Raw genomic sequence first — 20,410 nt, forward strand, 5'->3', positions numbered from 1 at the left:
CCCACTTGAAATCCTTCTTATTCGCATTCATATTAAGTGCATTTCCTTCTACCTGCAGTTTCTGTTTATCCTGCAGACAGTAAACGGCACAGACATTTGCTTCCAGTGCCACGATCAGCCTCTGCATTACATCCCAGGACAGACTGAGCAAAATGAGAACTGGTACTGATTTACACCAGCTCAAAATTTGACTCAGGATTTACCTACAGGGAGAAGTTGCTGTTAACACAAACACTAGAAACAGGGGTATATTGCTTTATTTAGTTTGTTAACTAGTTTGTTTAGTTTGCCTTTTAGTTTTTCCAGGCTGAATTCCTCCCGACAAACTATGGGTACTTTGCTGGGGACCAGCAGGAATGGAGTGTCTACTTAAGGTAGCAGAAGAAACAGAAATACACCTTACAAAGGTGATTCATAGCTTCGAAGGACTTAGTTGCTTTCCTAAAGTACCTCTCTGCTTAGAAAGCCTCGGTTAGGTGGAAATGCTTTGAATCCTGCACGTTGTGAACAACACTGGGCTTTCGTCCTGTGGCAGAAGCAGCAAAACCAAACGAAGAATGTCTTCTTTCAAGTGACACGGGAAAAATTATTTCCATGGGGACTTCCTTTATTGGTGAGAAAATATATTTCTGAATTTCCTTATACTACCTGGCTACTGATCTACCACTGGTCTGGAAGGCGTTCCAGGTTAAGAGCTCTTAAACTGTTTTTAGCAGCACATCGTTAGCTTTTTGGCCTTGTTCTTTCTACATTTGCAAACACTCTTTCCTCTTAAAGACTGTTGTCAGACTCCATCAAAAATGACGGCAGATGTTTGACCTTAGCTAGGTAACGCTACAGCTATTACGAGAAATCACAGTAAAAGCTGACTGCTCTTTGTTAAGTAAATACAATAAGCAGAATAAAAGATTGCCTGAAGAAAACCTTTTTCTGTCCAGAAACCTTTCAGCCCAGACTAATATACAATTAGAGTACAAATTAGCCTCCTTGAATTGCAATTTCATTAAGGGATTGTGGTGATGTCATGAACCAAAAGAATGAAGCTATTTATGAACGCTTTAGCCAAAAGATTTTCCTAAGTGAATACTTCGATACCTTTTGCTAACGTGCTGCTCACTGAGAAATGTGGTGTCTCTGTACGACACCATCTCAGTGCGTGTGCGACTGTTGGGTTGTGATCGGGACAAAGCCTGTTCTCCGCTCCCAACGTTCCCAACCAGTTTCTTTGATTAAAGTGAAAAAAGTGTAGGCTTTTTTGGGACTGAATCCAAAGGCTACATTTGGTAAGGGGAATGCTTCAGATGATAGACGTAGGATCAGGGCAGCCCTTGGCTTCAGCACCAGCGATGCCTGTTGTGTCTGGCTGCTGAGACGAAGTGAGCTGAAGTGCTCTCCGCCTGTGCCTGACTGCCGACGGCTGTCAGACCTTGAGAACTAGCCCTCAAGACACTGGATATCGTACCCAAACTTAAAGCTTCTTCTCTGAGAAAATACTTTCACTTCTTGTATGAAGTTAATCCATTCACCAAGCAATGAAGACACGTGCTTTCTTGCTGAGGTTGCTGCTGCCTACTCCTGACACCAGTCAAACCCATGTAGTTTTACACTATACCATTATTCGTAAAAGGAATATTCTATGATCGATCTTTCACCCCAAGATTTTTTGTGCACGCAATAGGCCAGATTTACAATGTGGATTTAAAATTTATCAAATTATTTTCCCTTTTGCCTTAAGGGACCCTTTGGCCACTGTTTCCCACCTGTCCGAAGACCTTCTCAAAGACCTTGCTGGGACCTTTGCTTTGTGGGGTAGAGAAATGGGATGGCCTGTAAAATTGAATGTATTCTTAGAGCAGGAAGGGGTGGGCTTGGGTCAACCAAACTCAGGCAGGCCCTAATAGCAGGATATCCTTCAATCAATACAGACAATAAAGATCATAATTTAATATTTCAATCCATTGGTTGCGCAATGGAAGATTTAGTGTGTGACTGGAAGGAGGAGGAGGGCAGGGTTTTGAGTGGGTGATGTAAGAGAAGAGCTGTAGTATGCACATAGAACAGATGAATTATTGAGCCCGTGGAGGAGGGGAAGGTAGATGTCAGGATAATTAAATGTAGGTGTTTACGGGAAATAATCTGGCTAGGTATGAAGCTATTCATATGATTGTGCACGTCCATCTTTTGCATGTTATGGCCTACTGCCTTATACATACCATAGGACATTACTTCAGCTTTATTGTCAACAGTGAAATTCAGTGTTATTTTGGTTTACTATTGCAGAAGAAGATTAGGAGAGTTGTGTATTCACACTTTACAGTCCTGTATATTTTAATGTCCATCACAATTAGTCTTATTTCCAGCAGTTTGATGAACTCTTATGAAATAAGAATAAAGGACATCGCTGGATATGAAAAAGCCACACAGTTTCTCAGAGCAATACCTTTAAAGCTTGCTTCTTTCTCTCACTCTCTTCTCCTTCCATAATTTTATTTTTTTTCAAAAAGAAGCAATGACAGGTTAGCCCAAAATTAGAGTGGCTATTTTCACTTTATAATTGTAAATGGTCTCTGTATTTGTCTGAGGAAATTATTTTTCAAGGCTATGAGAGAGAGTCTAAGAGGACAAAACAAGACATTTCAAAAACTCTTTTCTCCAGAAAGGCAGAATACATAACCTTACATTTATAAGAACCAATACAAGGAGCTATTATTGCTTGCATTACAATTGTACCACTGACATGACATGAAGGTGTGATTTCATGAGGGTCTACACGGACACAAAGGAAGATGTATTTACAGTGGAAATTGAGAGACAAAGACCAGGTATAGTGGGATTTATTTCTATCCACCCTGGAATACTACTGCAAGACAATAGAATCACATTTTGTAGCGTTTTCACTACAAAAGCATCCTTCCAAGTGATGCCAAGTGGAACTCTGCTCCAGTACCCTAAGCAAAAAAATCACCATTTCTCCCAATGAGAAGTCCATTATAGGAATAAACTTCACTCCCCTCTGTTTTGGGAGGGAAAAGGATCTGAATTCACACTTCTTAAGTACATATGTTCCAACAACAGCAAATAGTCAAAAAATAATCATGAACACTGTTTTGACAGTAGCAATACAAATCATTTAAGCAAATCCAGAAACCATCAGCCAAGATATGTTTTACATGAAAACCAGAAAATTATTCAGTCCAAATGATTCACCAAAGCCTGGCATATAAGGCAGCCAAGTTTCCACTAAAATCTGCTCTTTTTGTTGAAGTTGCACTTGCCCTGTGGATGCACTCAGAAGACTGGTCAAAAGTCCTGTAAAGACGTTTTTATTGTGAAGAAAAGAATACACATATACAGCTATAAACAGCATTCATGCCCTTCACCCCTATCAGTATTTAAGGGGCACCAAACAATATGGCTTGATCATCAAATGTACGGAAGTTCTTTCACTCTCAATCACCTGAATAAAAGCAATGGGAATGGCAGGAGCTCAACGCTTTTAAAAATCAGGCCTTATACATGTTGGACAAATTGTTTAGCTTTAATAAGAGTAGACTGAGTGGGATCATAACAACAGTCTTCAAATACATGAAAAGCTGCTGCATAGAAGGAAGGAGCAAACTGTATTCCATGTGCATTAACACAACTAGGAGTAATGGACATAAATTGCACCAAGGAAAATTCACTTTAGACATTAAAAAAACCCCTTCCAAGCAGTAAGGATAGTGCAGCACTGGCAGAGATTGTCTGGTGGGGAGGTTGAGGAGCCGTTGGTGCTGGAGGGGTGTAGGAAGACGGTTGGCATCTGCAGGGTGTTGCACCTATCCTCGGACCCATCCTTTATAGTCTCTCCTATCCCTCTGGACCCCAGTAGAAAAACTTGTCCTGACCATGAGATCACGCAGCAGGCTCTAGCTCAAACTTGGAAAAACGAGTAGTATTTGCTAATATTAGCTAATCTCTGAGCACAGGCTTGTGGCATGCTCTTTTGCTTGGCAGCTAATGAGCACTATTAATAATTGGGTTTTTTTAAAAAATTCAACTTCTGAACACAAGAAGGATTAGACAGATGGCTACCAGTGGTTTGCCAGATCAGCACTAGCAATGTTTTACTGAATTAGTTTCATTCTCATACTCTAATTGATTACCATAAGCTACTTTACTTGTCAGAGGTTTGTTAAAAAGTATTCTTTCAAAAACACAATGCGGACATTATAAACCAGTCTTAAATAATTTGTTTGGTTTGCATACAGTATGAAATTACTCAGGAAGGGTCAATTCTGATGCAATAATGTAAACTCAGCATGCAAAACCTCTTGAAAAAACCCTGATTTTTATTTCTCTAAAGCAGTATTTGCAGCTATTAAACCAGCTACATTTTTACAGTCCTGTTAGCCTTGATTTATTTTGAAAGGGGGGATATAGGGAGAGAAGAGAGCCTGCACATCAGGAGATGATTCTCTGTCTTCCTTCTCATACCTTAGTCAGTTCAGGCTTGGGCTGACAGTGATTGACAGGATGAGGGGATTCTTTACACAAAAGAAAAATATGGCAAATTTGCGGGGAAAATAGCAATGTCTTTAAACCACAGCACTTACTGAGAAGGGCTCACAGCCTTCTAAATTATGGCTTCCACAGCCACCACGCTGCATCATTTAGTTTAAGCAGCCAGTTTACAGATAGGGATTTACTTGCTTCGTGTCAGAATCAGCCTTTACAGATGAATTCAAGAACCAGCCGTTGAGCCATGAGTTACCGAGTGTGCAGAGCTGCAGCAGCATCGCCCGAGTGCTTCTGGCTCCACAGACAAGTGGGAAGGCTCTGTGCAATGCTCTTGTATACCCACCCTGATGAAGCTGTGCTGGGGCGCCTGTTGGTGACCACCGCGGTACCAGTGTGACTGGGAGGTCTTCGTCCGTCCCCTCCAGCTGGGTTTAAGTTAGAAGCGTGGCCTCTTGCTCCTGTATGGACACAGCGGCAGCTTTGGCACAGCTGTGTGCCTGCTGCAGGAGTTCCAGATTGGTGCCTTGCATTGCACAGGATGAATTCAAGCCTGTTTATCTTTGCAAGGGGCTATTAACACGTGCCCATTCCTCCTTAGTTTGTGTTTTGTTCTCTTACTCCTACACTGGGAGATCTGCAGGTGAAGCTTTGCTTGCGTCAACAAGCCCCTGAGAGCCATCGGTCCATGCAATCGGAGCAGCACATCTAACTGAGCAGTCCAAGCGGGAACAAAAATCCTGTGTACTGGAGGATATGAAAGGGTTAAAATATGGGGGACTGTTTCTGTCTGTCTGCGTGCTGCTTGGCATCCCTGGGAGTGTGGCCTCTGAGGTGAACAGTTACTAAAGATCCGCTTTTTATGATTCGTTTTTAGTCCAAGGCATTTGCAGTGATATCCCACCCTGGCCCACGTGGGAACACTGAGGAAAGCTTTTCTTGGAGGTAGCAGAGGAATATGCTGAGAGAAAAACCTTCTGGTTGAATAAGATTTTTGCCTGGAACATTTTTCTTAAAAGCAGGAAGACAAGGGAATATTCAGATTAAGGAATTTAAGTTTTTAAAAGAAAAAAAAATGTATTCAACATTACTGGTTTTGTTCTCTGCTTCAGCAGGGACCTGAAATGAAGACGTAATATATCAGAACACATTTTTGCGTGTCTGGTAACCAAAGGGAAGACAAAACCAGGGAACATTTGGATATTCAGTGCTTCAGGCGAAGGCTTTCAGCTGCACGAGGTAGATTGTGCTTTGAGTTAGGAGTCAGAGGTGCGAACCCAGAGCCGTGAAGTTTTCCTCTGGAACAGGGCAGCAAGATGCTCTGCATGATGCGGTGCCCATGCACACCAGCACCTGCCGCTGTGCCTCGCCTGGAAGTCGATCCTGCCCAGTGCAGCGGCATGCTGTAAATAGATCTACTTGTTGCCTTTATCATGTATGTATCTAGTTCTTGGGGCAGAGAGTACCTTTCTGCTCTATTGTTGTTCAGTGCTTAGCGCAATGTGATGCTTGTCCAAGACAAGAGCTCTGAAATGCCATTATATTAAATAACAATAACAGTTTGTGGTGTTATGATACTGCAGAGAACATTGAATGTGAAACATCAGTTAGCTCAGGGGGCTGGCAACTGGACTAATGCTTTTACCTCTGTGCATCCTGTTCTGGCTGTTTACTGACCCAGAACCGCTACCTTTGGAAAGATTTTGGGGAAGATATGTGAAATCTTTTGCCGGTGATGATCCAAGCCCTAACACGCAGCGGCAGGTTCATGCTCTGCTCTGGCCACTCTGCAGCCCTGCATCCCACCAGGGCCTTCGCATACTCATGCTCATTTACTACAGGGTCAAAGTAACCTCTACTTTAGGACTTAGGAAGCAGAAAGGGCCAGCAATAAAGCCATGCGTGTCAATTGTATGGATCCATCCAATACAATTTGAGATACGGGATATATCTGCTGGGATATGTTTAATTGATTACATTAGGGGCCTTAGCCAATGTATGCACCATCTGCAACATCATTTCTTTCCACAGTGGCACATCCCGCAGCTCTCTTTTCCTCCTTTTCCAGAATGAAGATAGTGGGTTTTAGCCGCAGTTTCACTGCATGAATGTAAAAAGGCGTTTGAGTAGACAAATCTCAGGGGCTGTACTTCAGCGCTCCCTAACAGCCCACTCCAAGCTCTGTTACCACGAAAGACCATTTACAAAATGAAACACGTTGTGTTGTGAAATATTAGTTTCTTATTACTTCTAGTAAAGAGCAAAGTAAGTAAAAACACAAGGTGGTTGATGGATTTTTTTATAAGAAAGGCAATGTGTATGTGTGTTGTTCTCTATTAGATTCCACAGAAATCAATCTGAAATCTAGTTCAGTCTAGTAAAATTAGATCTAAAACTATTTAATTTTGTTGCAAGAGTGTTTTTCTCTCCTGATGCCTTGCTTGAGGACACATAGAGATAAAAACTCTTGAGTTATTATCAGTTTATGTGCATCTCCGTCTGCCTGTGGAGTGTACTATATTATGTGTTTTCTAAGTGATCTAGCTGTGGTTTGGAGATGGCAGTTTAAAAATCACATCTTTGCAAGCTTCTTAAGCTATTTGAACATTCATTTTGGAAATATTTTTATTTTGCATTCTATAAACTGACAGGCTTTTTTTTTTTTTTGCTTTTTTTCCCCCCCTTTTTTGGGATGTCATCACTTCAGGAAACAGGAGAAGCACAAGAGAGAATAATTGCATGAAAACCACCAGAGCTCAGCTCTGTGTGCTGAAGTCTTGCAATGGAGACCATAAAAATGGCCAGTGGATTTATTAAGCATACAATAAATCTGTGTGATTAACACTACCTATGACTGATTGTCTGCCAGCTGCATATCAAACAGTGTTATCGAAGAGCATCTGTCTACACATTTAAGGCAGACCGAAGGGCTTCTTCAGTCACATGAGAAACTAGTTTGGCCAGTATTAAGGTGAACAGGTTAATTTCTCATTAGGCTGTGTCTACATACAAGTCTGCACTACTTAGGTAGACGTATCTAAATTGGGACAGAAAACTATATGAAAATGCTCAATTGGGCTTAAGAGAGGTTCACCCATTGCTAATTTAAACCTGTTAACGAAATGACGACTACATGAAACATGAGTGATCTGTGCCAAAGTAAGACTACCAAAGTTAGCAAGGGTATTTTGAAGGATGCCTGGAACCAGCGGAGCTGAGGTCCGGGGAACCAAAGCAGCTGCCCGTGCAGGCAGTACTACAGACTGAGGCTCAGGACTGTGTGTGCAGAAGGACATGGAGGATGCAAAGCTCTGTGCTGGGCTACCTGATTTTGAAAGGTTTTGCCACCTTCTGAAAGCAGCAGTCCACTCGGGTCCATAAAGTCTGAGGTGGGGTTGAGCTGTTAAAGCCAAGCTTCAGTTCTCCAAACTCTGAGTCTCCAAGTTCAGCCACCATCTGCTGTAAGAGTGGCTTAACAACCCTAGAAGAAACGGATGTCACTTTATCTTCTGAGAGGAGGCATCAGTATGGACATGTACAGATAAATGCCTGCTGAGATAACTACAATAAAACCCTCTCAGAAGGTACAAGAAATCCCTCCCTATTGATTTTACTGGGGGCCCGGACTATTGATTTGGACTAAAAAACTAACTTGTAGATGTCCAAGGTTAGGAGACTTGATTTCTACCCCACCTTGTCTTGACCTGTGTTCTGGTGGGTGTTGTCACTGCCTGTCGCTGGATTACATGGTGTAGAGGAAGATGTCCCACTTCCCTGAGCAATGCAGCCCCAGCAAGAAGGCTCTGCTATTGACAGGTTTTCTTGATACTGTTTCAGTCCTTGATCTTCACATGGGTAACAAACTGGGTCGGTTGTTACTGAAGGAGGCATCAGGACTCCTTTATGCTCACAGAGCTCATGCTCACTTAAAGAATTGCAAAAATTAGGAGTTATTGTACATGAAGTAACTATAAGAAGATGTTTGGACAGGTGCAGTGTACAGTTAAGTATTTCTTTTACACTTTACAGGATGATAGTTTCACTGTATCATGTTTGCCTAACACCGGCATAATGATGTGCTTCACCCCAACACAAACTGCTCTTCTAGCTCTTCTAAGCTATCATTCTCCAGCCTGCAGTAACGCCTACAAATGGACATACTGATACAGCTGCTCATCTCCCCTCCATAAGATGAAGGGACCAACCTGAAACGGTCCCAGCCAAGGGCAGACACTGCCAGTGAGCCTGTCAGCACTCCTCGTTGAGCCGTAACCCTCTCCTTCCCAAACTGAATACCTGCTTAAACATTAGGAAATAAATGGCCTGCATCAGAAAGGTCCAGTCAGCAATTAGTGGTGAAAGGCTTTGTTTAATCTGCTCTCTGTTCATCTACTGTAAGCCAGCCAAGTATGACCTCTCTCTCTTGTACTTCTATAATAATGCATATTTAACCTGAATCCTGCCCTGATTTACCCTTTATAACATAAGGCAGTCTTGTGTCAACCAATCTGTCTGCGGGCAGAAAGTAAAAGGTACTACCGTTATAATTTAGGAATGCTTTTACTGAGATACATGTGCTTATCGAGAGCAAACAATTAACTCCAAGTGATGTAAGAAGGGTGAGATTTACACAGCTTTCTCAGAGAAGATGCTACTGACAGGAGTCAGGTCTGCTAATTGAGCCAGTTATTTAAGTATTTAGGCACTTAAATTCCCATTTGCCCCTGTGGGAGCTGAGACAGCTGAAAGGAGTCAGGGGCTGCCCTGGGGCTGTCCCAGGTGTTGCTGGTATTACAGGGCCATCTACTACAAAGCAATTGCTCCAATTTCACCTGTTAAGGAATGAGCTTTTAACATTTATTAAGCTTTCCATCACAGCTTGCACAGAGTCTGAAAGCTTCGGGTTCATCATTGCTACTTTGTTAGTGTCTTCTTTTTGCCTTTTCAGTCCTTATTCGATCACAGCAAAAACGGCTTTGAATCTATCCCTCAATTAAGAGAGGTGACAAAGGAAAAGTTGGCTAAAGCTTTACAAAGCAGGCTAAGTTTTCAGTGTGATGCAAAGGAAACCTGACACCTGACTCCCATCAACAATAATAATGGGGGCTATGCATCTAACCCTTTCTGCATTGTGCTGACATTGTACCCTTGAATGTTAGTACAGCCCAATAATTCTCCAAAGATGAGGCAGCTTATTTTCTCTGCCATTGCTGCTTTGCTGGCATTTTTATGGCATTCCCAGAAGTACTACCTGTCAGAGTTAGTACTTCCAAGGATGGCATTGCTTTGGGGTGATTGAGGATTGATGTAATTAAAGAGAAGGCAGTCTACTGCTTGCCTGTGGGTATTTTATATCAAGCGTTTCAGTGCACAGCTACGATGATTGATGATTTAAATGATGACAAAGTTGGGCTGCTCTGTATGTACAACAGTGATTTGAACTGGGAGTTCAGGGATGTGAGTCCGTTCTGAGAATGCTGCAGAAACGGAGCTTTCTAGGAAAGCTGCAACCTTCTCGTGAGCAATTAAATAACATTACTGCAAACTCCCAGAGACTGTTCACAGAAAGGGAGTAGTCCCCGTCACAGCTAGGGGTGAGAAAGATTATTATTTAGGAATTATTTGGAAAGGAATAGAAAAAAAACCATATATATTATCACATCATTGAATAAATCCATTAGGTGCAGTTGATGTCTTCAGTGGGATTATCCAATTAAATCTACACATGCTTTTGTACATGTCCACATCTGGAGCAGTCACCATAGACTTTTTTTATAGTTTGTGAAGACTTAGTCAATATACTCTGTGGCATTAGAGTACTTTAATTTCATCCTAAAGTAAGTATGCAAGTCCTGTTCTGTGACTTGAACATGTTAAAAGCCATGTGATATCAGACATATTATTATCTCAGTGGTTACCCTTTAATAAACTGGTGAAATGGTAAAATCTGATAGAAAAACTGTTCTTTAACACTGCAGACAGAGCTTGATAAGGATGGTCTGGGTACATAAAACAGCTCTCTGTGCAGAAAGAAGAGGAATCTTATTCTTCTCTTCCCTGCTATAATGTCCATAAACTCCAATTACATTTATAACTTTGCATTAAATTAAATATGTTATTTTACACAAGCACTTAAAAAGTCTACTAAATATCCAATAACAGTTTTCTTTATTCCCTTGTTAGCAGCTGCCATGGCGGCAGGACTCGCACAAGAACAAAAGTGATTTAGTGCATTGATTTGCAGTTGGCACAGCCCCCCGTTCTCAAACTGAACCGATTAGCTTTGCAGGAAAGTGCCATTTACTTTTTATCGCATTTCTTTGCTGCTCATCTGCCTTCGGTGGCTGCCAAGAGAAACGGCAGAACTGTAACCTTCTGAGCAGGTTGCTTACTTTCTTCAGCTCCAAAGTCTGCAATTCTGAGGACTAATTTGTCTGGATAGTGCTACAGCATCAATACACATACCAGGGTTACTGCTTTGATAGGCTGAAAACAGGTCCCAGTAAGCTCTTTCAGGCTGTTTCTACACAAAATTAACCCTGAAAAGGTAACCCAAGTCCCATCTAAACCAGGATTTTAGGGGTTTTCTTTCACCATTTACTAGAAAAGCTAATAGGACACTAAGGCATAATGTCTAGCTGGGAAGATTTCTCCTGAGTATGTCACTTTTGCTTCATAGACTGACCCTAGGGCTTGCCTTCTAATGCATAACATTTGGAGGACTGTGTATACACTTCTGCACCTCTGATCTTCTGTGTATTGAAGCTGCTGGGGAAACTCTTGATTCACCAGTTAAAAGTAAAGATTTTCTGCAGCACAGAAAGACTAGCAGCTGCAGTAAAAACAGTGGGAGTCATTGAATTAGCAATTATTTTCCCTTGAAGAACAATTCGTGACAGAAGTTCAGTTTGCTTTGGATAAGACTCCATAATTTCACGGGTCAGATCCTCAGCTGGAGCGAGTGGGTATGGCTTTATTGAAGTCCACAAACATACAGAGTCATACCAGCTGAGGTCAGTGGAATAACACTCTTTCAAACCAGTTAAGGATCTGATCTCATAAACTTATTGTGACTATTCAGTCTCATTAGTCCTTCACAGTTCTCACGCAAACTGGTCAAAAATTCCACAAAGTCAAAGCTTCTCATGGGTGTTAGATATTTCCAATCTGTTTTTACTGAGAAATAAGAAGAAAAAAATAGGAATGGGTGGGAGGTTGAAAACCATGGTTCAGAGTTATTTCTGGAAACAAAGATGAAAAGATAAAGAGGGGAGAGAGAATGTCTTTCCTACTTTCTAGCTGAAATTCACTCTTAATAATATTAATCCTTTTGGAGTCTTTACAGTTAGCAGAGATGAAGAGGCTAATCTCTGCCTCTTCTACACTGGAGGCTCCATTAGTTCTACTAAATAGCTGGTGCACCACCAGAAAAAGAAGTACATACGCATTTACCTCCCTTCTCCTTTGATCTCAGCAAGAGATTATAAAACAGCTCCTATGCTTGGTTCTTTCATTTTAAAATGCAAAAGCAATCTGAAACTTTCTTCCCTCTGGCACAGGAAATCCTGGTGAGGAGAGGGCCCCGTTACTTGAAAATGTACAGCTCACAGTCTTCAAATGTATCTAACTCCATTAGTCATGTGAATTCAGTATCTTTTATTCCCTCTTACAAGTCATCTTCCCTCTTTCCACAACAACAAAGAAAATCCTCTTTTCTGGTAAAGAAGGAATTACTTGAACCACACTGATTCAGAAGACCACTGTATCTGCCATAGCTAATGAGCTCCTAACAAACCAGGGATGCGCTGGTAGGGCAACATGACTACAGCCCTCTCCTAAACCACCAGAATATTAAAGTTACCTCTTTACAGGACTTAAATTACTGCAGACGTGGGTATACTCACTGTCAGCAAAACCTCATCCTTTTGGTGCTATATACTATTTCTTCTGGAACTGGTGGCAAACTCTGATGATCAGGAGTTGAATTTGAGGATAAGATGACTCATGCCTTAAATTCCATTGATTACAAAGGGAAACTCATGCGACTGGCTCAGATACAGCAGTAAACATTTGGTCAGGTGAAACCAACGTCATATGTCTGGTCACCTGCAGGCCTCTCACACTCGCTTCTGTGAAATGTCCTCCTTGGCTTGCATTTAGCTTTTCTTCCTGTGGAAACTCAGGCACAAGGTGGCAGAAGGAAGGAAAGTAATGGCACCAGAGTGTAGGCACAACATGGTGTCTGGAGGTGGCTCAGGCTCATACCTGTAGTTGGAAGGTATAGAAATATAGATAGAGGCACAAGGTTGCAGCCTCCAAAGTGGAAGCTGTAAACCTGCATCAGAACCTAAGAGACTTAGATTTGGAGAGCATCAGATACCTCAAAAAGGGGCACACAGTTAACAGCCCCCTTAGTGAGGTTTTGATCTAAGTAGTCATTAACGCACACTGAAGATTAGGGTGTGTTCTAAGTCCCATCCCTCTTCAGGGCTCGGAGAGCTTGCTTAGTGTCATTGGGAGGGACTCCTTCTGTTTGGGACTTCTTCCTGAGGACTGATGTCCTGGCCCTGCGTTTCAAAGTGAGAGGAAACAGGAGCAGGGACCATGTCTTTTAAGAGACGGGGTAGCTGGGGGATGACGGTGAAGGGAGGCCCTTTTACCCAGTGTGACACAATTACTGCATTGATCCAGAGCAGGGCTGTGGTGGGGCTGGAGACTGGCACTCCTGGGGCTGGCACTGCCAGCCCCGGGGGAGGCTGAAACGGGGTCCTGGGCTGTGGGCAGGGTGGGGGGACCCCATCAGTGCCCTGAGGGACCTGGCAATCAGCAGACTTTTAAAACAGTCTGGTTACCTGCAATGCAGTTCCTTTTCTATGTATATTTTAATGCTCTTCCATACATATTTTAACCTTTATATTAGAACAGTGAGTTTTCAATGTAGGAAAAATAATGAAGAACATTTAACAGTAATCCTGCTCTTCCCCACTGCCAATTATGGTAGGCAGTAATCCACCCAAAATACCAGTCCTAGCAGTAATCATACACTTACTGACCGTGCTCGCCGAGGCCTTGCTTGACTTCCAAGCCCATTGATTAAAATATGCCAGGTCCTGACACGCAGCAAAGACACCGTGAACTGCCACCGCGTGACTTCTCCCGTGACCACCTTGCAGCAGACTTTGTGGTGCAGGAACATGCCATGGGGTACCTCTGAGCAGCCCCCTGGTGGGGCCAGCCTGCAGCCTGACATCCTATTCTGGTTCATATTCTGAACCCAGGACACTGCATTGTATTTGGAGTTATGGGGGTCACATCTGTAGTGCCATGGCTAAAGACCAAGACATCGCAACCCTATTTATTAACTTTTCCAAGGCATTTGATTGTTCAGGACCATTCTGAGTGTCCAGAAGCACTCGTGCTAAGAAAATTGAAACACTTTGTCCTTGGCTCAGCCTCAGTGGATGGATTTGCTTCATATTTGTTAACAAAAGAGAGCAAGAGAGAGGAAGAAAGAAAAGATGGCAATTTGTCTCCAGAAGTAGCCACACAGTAAATCTCCAGTGAACAGAGTTTTATGGGAGAAAGTCCGTTTCCACTATTCTGCTTCCAGACTTTATAGATGGTTTTCAGGATAAATGCAATTTTCTAATGCTGATGATTTAAATGCAAACAATCCTATCTTTCGTTTCCTCGGCCCCGAGTGACAAAACTTCGGAGTTGTAATGTGACCTCTGCCACTTCCACAGATGACTTACTAGCAAAAAAATGAACGCGTTCAATTCAAAAAGAAATGGAGAAAAACAAAGCCATATCTTCCCCCCAAGGGGACAAGAAGAACATAAAGTCATGCTCCATATGGCCCTGATACCATAAGGTGGTTCAGGCTGTAGATTGAGGTCTGTGTCATTGATATGTGTAGAGCTCAGGATCTGTCTAGCACATGTCTACTGCTGAGAGAGTGATTTGTACCTAATTTGCTCGGTGGTTTTAATCTCCTTTTTTTTTTTTTCTGTTTGTATCAGACTTTGATTTTTCCAGATATATTTGTCAGTAGAATTTGCTCAAATGCACTTTGTAAACATATTTCAGCCTATGCAAACTATTTGTTTTGACTGTTCACTACTCATGCTGTGTAACCAGCCACCTAAGGCAAACTGCAGTTTTCCAGAGCTTTTGCAGATGACTGATCCCTGAAGGCCCCTGAACTGTTTTGCAAATCTCTACTGTAATCTGCCTCCAGTCACCCAATAAGGTTACCAAAAGCTATTTCTCAGTCACATAACACGGGTCACTATCTGTTGACTCTTAACAGATATGCTTAGCATCCTGACAGAAATGAAAATAATGATGGAGTGATTTGCACACACAAAATAAGTTGGAAAAGGAAAATTTTCATGATTATTTGTAACCCAAACATATTTAAAATGTAAAACTCACTTCAAAAATCTCGTTACAAGCTAATGATAAATGCAAGTGCTAGCTTGCAGAATTCTTCCTAGAGAAATAAATACAATAAAGTGTCTATTCTAATATGGATGCATATTAGGTCTGCACTTGGCATGACCTATCTCTAATCAGGCTGCTGCTGAAGAGATCTGGAGGCCTGGACTGCACAACAACCTCCCCGCTTTGAATCCATGGGGTAAATTATGGCAATACCCTATGTTTTTTACCACGTAAAAAGAGATGCGACTTCTCTTCCTAATGAATGGCAGTGGACCTCCTTTCCTAGTGAATAAAACCAGAGAGCCTCTCAAGACTAAACTATAACAAATCCCTTGACTGCCCCAGAGCCTTTTGTCTGGTCAACTTGATGTTTAGCACAGTAATGGCTAAGGTTAGATGAGATGAACCCCACTCTGACTGTCTTGACTCGTAACAACTGCCAGCGCCAGGTTGTTAAAAGAAGACTGTTGGATTAGTGCAGAAGTAATAACACTGCCTTCATCTGCAGAATCCCCTACGGAACAAAGATGTTGTTTTTATGGTTAGTTAGCATGGCTTTCAGGAATAAGCTGCAGAAGAAATCTGGCTGCTAATGACACTTCTGCGGGCAAAGGTGCAGCAGCGTTCAGAGTGCAAGAGAACAGGGCTCCCGAATGTGCGTCATTCACCATAGCTCCATGTATTATCTCAGTGAAGTCCCAGGCACCTCCTGGGGCCATGTTTATTTCTGACAACCTAGTTAGAAACATATGTTACAGATCAGAATGTTTTGCATTTTTTAATGTCCAGACTGGGGTCGAACCCAGAGGCTTCCGGCCTCTCGTAAATGGCAACCTCTGACTCAGAGTGCACATAACCCAAAATACCTTGTTATGACTCCTTGTGGTAACATCATTACATGTGGCATAATTAAAAGAAAATAAAGATATCTGACCTAAAATAGGCAGCATGTATTTTTTAAGTGTAGAGGAAGGTCATTCGCCACTGTTATTTTGAGGACTCTGCTGACAGAGGCTCTTCTGTAACATTCTAATTTGAGTGCTACTATCTATAGCCCTTTGTGTAGATTTGTCCCTTCAATGTGCACTGTTGTCAATGAAAAGATACTGTAAGCTGGTTTCAAGGTGTGACTCAGAAAAAGCTGGCAAAAGGATGCTTTGAAATTTTCAAAGCCATGCTGCATATCTTCAATTTTAATGGTTGTGCATGCAAACCTCTACAGTTCGGAAAATCTCTTCCACAAGCTGCCTCCCATCTACGAACACCAGCCAAAGTCATCCAAAGGGATTTTAGCACATGACAACAACAATCAACCCTTGTGGACACCCTTGGAACTCTGTTATGGACGATTTCTATGAGAGAGTGTACATATACATCACATTTGCATGCATACACGTATATATTTACAGGAACCTTTGTGGTTTTCCAAACACAGGCATCAAGTTTGTAAATCATAGCTTCCAAACACCTAAATACATGCAGGAGCCACCTACACCTCAGAGTTTTTGGCATCCAGCTAAGATACTCGTGTTTGAAACAGGGCTCCCCATGTTCAAGAGAAAATCTTTGTATTCGTTTTGAAGAGGAAGGCTTGGCAGACTCACAGGCCTTTAAAGCCATTACGAGTAGGCTTGTAGAAGAGAAACCAGGGCCTTACAGAGAGCTGGAGAGAGGTAGATCTGGATGAATGGTGGCTTTATAAGGAGCAGCACAGAATATAAGTTTAGAAAAGCATCCCATTTTGATTTACACAGCTATCCCTGATATTGCCTATAAGACCATCAGAAGAATAGGATTTCCTGGCTAACAAGGATGATTTTCTTTTTGAAGGTCTGCTCTGAAGTATTATTGAAAAAGCAAAAAATATCATAGCTTCTCCCCAAACAATTTAGAAACAGAAAAGGGAAGGCTTCCTTCCATTCTTCCCTCTTTCTTACATGCTGCCCAGTTGTGACAGGCTGCTCAGCAGGACGATGGGGATTTACTGTTTGCTCCATGGCGCACACAAAAAAGGCACTAAAATAAAAAGTCCTCATGTAAATAATTACATCAATTTTGTAATCAACCAGAAAACAAACAAACAAGAACGAATGAGGTCAACACTGAGTGTGTTAATCTTGCCAATGCTCTGTATAATTAAAACAATTTCACCTTGAAATCTGGCTTTAATTACAATATGGAGCACCTCCAGGCCTTAGCATTTTAGTTTGGTTTTTTGGGCCTAGTTAGAACAGAGGTTTGTACATGGAATATTTACCAGTCTTTTTGTTTATGATCCATTTAGCAATTATTTTACACAGTCTATTTGCTGCATATTAGTTGTTGCTTCTGTCTGTCGCCACACCTGTATGACTTGGGAAACACCACAAGCATCTCACTTGGCAGCAAAATCCTTCACATAGTCATTGAGACCCATGTACTGGTAAAACCCAAGTAAATCCCCAATCTGTGTTTGCATTTAATGCCTACGGCATTGAAGAAATCTACTGCTGTTGTCCTCTAGACAATGATAGGACAAAATTTTTAAAACAGTTCTCAGTTTTCAACAGTAGCGTTTTCAATTTCCCACCTTCACACAGAGGGTCAGTTTGCAGTCTAAAAACATCCTGAAAGAGTGTTGATATTTTTTCTGGAACTATATTTGCATAAAGCAAAAAGGAGGCACTAAAACTTACACATAAAACCCTTTGCCCTTGATTTTAACAGGGAAAATGGATCTTAACTTCAAACTTTTGGAAAATGCAGATCTTATTTTAAGCCTTACACATTTAATTGGGTAATTCAGGCTTCTTAGTCAAAATCTACTCTGATTCTAGTCCCAGTCTGGTTCCTGATTTAGATTTAAGTGTTTTACTTGGGCCTAGCTTTAATTTAAATACCGAATATTTATGCAGTTGCCTTCTTGCTCTAACATCAAGCGGTTTCAGTTAAAGAGATTTGTACTTGAAATGCCTGGATTCGGCATCGGTACCGTTAAATTAATAGTGATGTATACGTGTTTGTAGGCACAGTGACCTTTATTAGCTTCTCGTTACGTTTGAAAATAGTTCTTGTTATCTGACTGAATGAATTACGTTGAGCATTGTTATGGCTCAGATAACCTATTGAACTAGTTATTTTTCATCATATGTTAAATGTTAAAACTAACAAGCAGTTAGTTAAGCATTACACTGGAGACTATCATCGTGTCTTACATCTTGGAACACGCACTTTTAAAATTGTTCAGATTAAAGATGAATCAAAGTGCTTCAGCTTCAGGGATAGGACTGGAGGTGCACATCCCTACAGACAGAACTGGAGTATAAAATCCAACAGAAATTGCTTTTAAAATTTAATAGTTCACAAAATCTATAGTTAAGCACAGCCTGACTGGGGTAGATAAGTAAAATAAATACTGCAAAGTCAATTTTTAATAATCTGTGGCATGAAATTTAAGCACAAGAGAAAACATTTCACAATCAAGTCAGAAGCTTTCTGTAAATGATCAAATGAGAATTTTAAACCCCCTCGCCTACCAATGCAGAATACACCCAGTTTATCCTTTAGTCCACACAGCATATTCCTAGATTTCTTTGTTTTAATGCCTTTTACTTCTAATAGAGCCTTTCTTGTAACCACTTTTTAGAACTGGAGTTATTTACAAGCTCAGAAGAAGACAGGTAGATACTGGAGCCTCTTATTTGATGGTGAATTGGCGCATCCCATGCAGTCACGGCAAATAAAGTAATTAGTTCCTCTGCTAGTCTGGTAACAAGTGGTCTGGTATATTTATCTAATTATTGAGACAACACATTTACAACTGAAGGGATTTTGTCATAAGAGGTTTATAAAACTCTGATTTAGGCTGATCTTCAGTTTCTTAATGCCAAGTAAAAACTGGCCTTCGAGCAACAATTTTGTATGATGAAGAATAAAATCCCAGATGGATTATGACAAGTCCGTGTCGTCCTAAAAGAGGAATCAAAATGAAAAGCTGGGAAAATTAAATGGCAAGGATAATATATATACACACACTCGTTCAGGAGGAGAGAGAGAAAATACGAAGATTTGTACGTATTTTATGCATCTGGAATCAGTATGCTATCATGCTGTTTATGCTAAGAGGTGTACCATCTGCAAGGAATAAAGGAAAGGAAGAGACTATACTGTATTATGAGGAAATCATATTTTGACTTTATTATTATGGTTGTGGCTATTTTATGAAAAGGAGGTGGATTAATAATTGTCTAGCCAACCAAAAAGGAAAAAGAAAGCAAAATGGATTTTTCAGAGAAACAGATTATTTCTCAGGCAATTATAAGGGGCTTGTGCAATAGAGCAGAGGAGGAAGAGAGGGCAGTGACAGGAAAGGGAGACGGAGTCTCACGGTAGGAGAGGGGAGAGAGCTTGGGGCTGAGGGTGAGCATGTGTCAGTGGCCGCAGCCAATGTACCCAGTGAGAAGAGGCCCTCTGGTGTCCTGGACCTCTGCAAAGAGGGTGCCAATGAGCCACAAGACTTGGCTGCATGTCTCCTCAGCACAGCTGCCTCCTGGGGTGTCCTGGCCACGGGCAGAGGAGAGGCAGGACAAGCGGTGGCTGCCATGCAACCCTCGGCGGCGCTGAGAGGACACCCTGCAGCCAGGGGCTCCACAGGGACGGGATGCGGGCTGGGGTTGCTACGTCCTCTCACATCCCCAGGTGAGGTCCAGCGCTGATGCGGTGAGGGACCAGGGCGGATCAGGACGCAGAGGAGGACGACACTGGGAGCCAAAAGGGGGTCCCCTAGTTGTAAGCTGTTAGGAAGTCATTTTCTGGGAGGAAACGGTAGGGAAACCACACAGCATTTCAGTCTAAGGTAAAACAGCTAAAAGCGGATGAAGCTCACCCCTGCACAGAGGGTCTGGATCAGACCTCCTGCTCCTTACATTTGCACTCCCTCATTATGGAGATTTGGCATACGTTACGGTACCTCTCCCCCCACCTCCTGCTCCTGCTCCGGCCCAGTGGCTTTTAGTTCTGAAAGGAAGGACAACCCTCACAAAGGGCCTTTTTCCTGAGAGATATTGGTTTCATTTACAGTGGGCTAGAAATGCATGTGCTGCAGTGCCCTGGGCCTTTCAATCACCTGCCAAGAGCCCTCACTTTTCATTGTTTCCATTTTAACGCTGTTCTTGCAGCTGCAATTGCAGCCTCTTTGAATTAAATCTGGGTTAACAGTCTGAGGACAGATAAGACCCAAGAGAGGAAATGATGTAAATCCAAACAGCAATTCTTTAACCTATTGCTTTTTTATGACAGGCTGGAAGCCCTGCATGCAATCGGAAGCAAAGTGCATTTTTGCAGTCTATTCTGATTTGCATAAACCTTTCTTTTGGTATTTGCATAATTTTTCAATTAATCACCAGGACAATACCCTAACTCCTGAACATCTCTCTCCCAGGCATTTAAGGTATTCTTGCTAATATAAAAGCTTTAGACACCGATGATG

At 41.9% G+C, this 20,410-nt stretch overlaps 1 protein-coding gene across 1 annotated transcript in view; it reads right to left on the minus strand.

The window, feature by feature from the left end:
* Positions 1-20,410, minus strand: part of ADARB2 (adenosine deaminase RNA specific B2 (inactive)) — a 320,870-nt gene that overhangs the window by 114,738 nt on the left and 185,722 nt on the right. The gene's annotated exons all lie outside the window — the stretch shown is intronic.

The sequence above is a fragment of the Larus michahellis genome, chromosome 2 (assembly GCF_964199755.1).
Source record: "Larus michahellis chromosome 2, bLarMic1.1, whole genome shotgun sequence".
NCBI lineage: Eukaryota > Metazoa > Chordata > Aves > Charadriiformes > Laridae > Larus > Larus michahellis.